Raw genomic sequence first — 825 nt, 5'->3', positions numbered from 1 at the left:
TAATTATATTTAATTTGATATTTTATAATTGAATACAAAATTCTTTTATGATTTATATAACTTTATTTTGTATTTGTGCTTTAATTAAATTGTATAACTGAATACAAATGTTTTATGAACTGCATTATTTTATTTTACAATTTATTTATAAATAAACACATTAAATGTAATGTTTTATAATCTGTCTGTTTTGTGCTAAACATATATTTTTATTGTTTAAAATCTTCTGCCGGTTTATTTTCATATTTCAAAATAGAAAATGACACATTCTACAATCGCTCCATAAAATCATATGATGTGCAAACGTACAGATGAGCAAACCACCAACATCCCACAGCACCAGCACACAACCAGACCCACCTGCATATGTCCTGTGAGGACGGTGTAACTGATGTTTGAGAGACACTGTTCAGCACGGCTCCTGGGGTGGAACTGCTCGCCTGAAACAGTTGGTGACAAAATGACAAAACATTATGTATGTGCAAAGCACGCACTTTGTTGTCATTAGGGTTGCTTTGAATAATAATGTAGTGGGAGTGTATGTTACCTTAGATATATTGCTGGATCGACTTCCTGATCGCCCAGGTGCCTTCTCACCCTAAAAGACATAAATGGGATTAATCGTATGCTCTCAATTCCTCTCTTGCTCTCTCTAACATACACACACATACACCATATAGAGGCCATATAGCATACTATAGCATACTGTAAAATACTCTCTTCTACAAGAAAGAAATAAACTATATGACTCATCTGAACCATTGCTTTGCATTAGTCTCAACCAATGGCTTGTCTATTGTTTTGGCTGACCAATGGCAGACGGGG

At 34.4% G+C, this 825-nt stretch overlaps 1 pseudogene; it reads left to right on the top strand.

Moving 5' to 3' along the window:
* The first annotated feature begins 311 nt into the window (after positions 1 to 311).
* The window catches only part of LOC122356757, a 4,246-nt pseudogene continuing 3,732 nt past the window's right edge, over positions 312 to 825 (top strand).

Source organism: Puntigrus tetrazona, chromosome 13, assembly GCF_018831695.1.
Source record: "Puntigrus tetrazona isolate hp1 chromosome 13, ASM1883169v1, whole genome shotgun sequence".
NCBI classification, from domain to species: Eukaryota; Metazoa; Chordata; class Actinopteri; order Cypriniformes; family Cyprinidae; genus Puntigrus; species Puntigrus tetrazona.
This window is presented reverse-complemented; position numbering and strand designations above follow the sequence as displayed.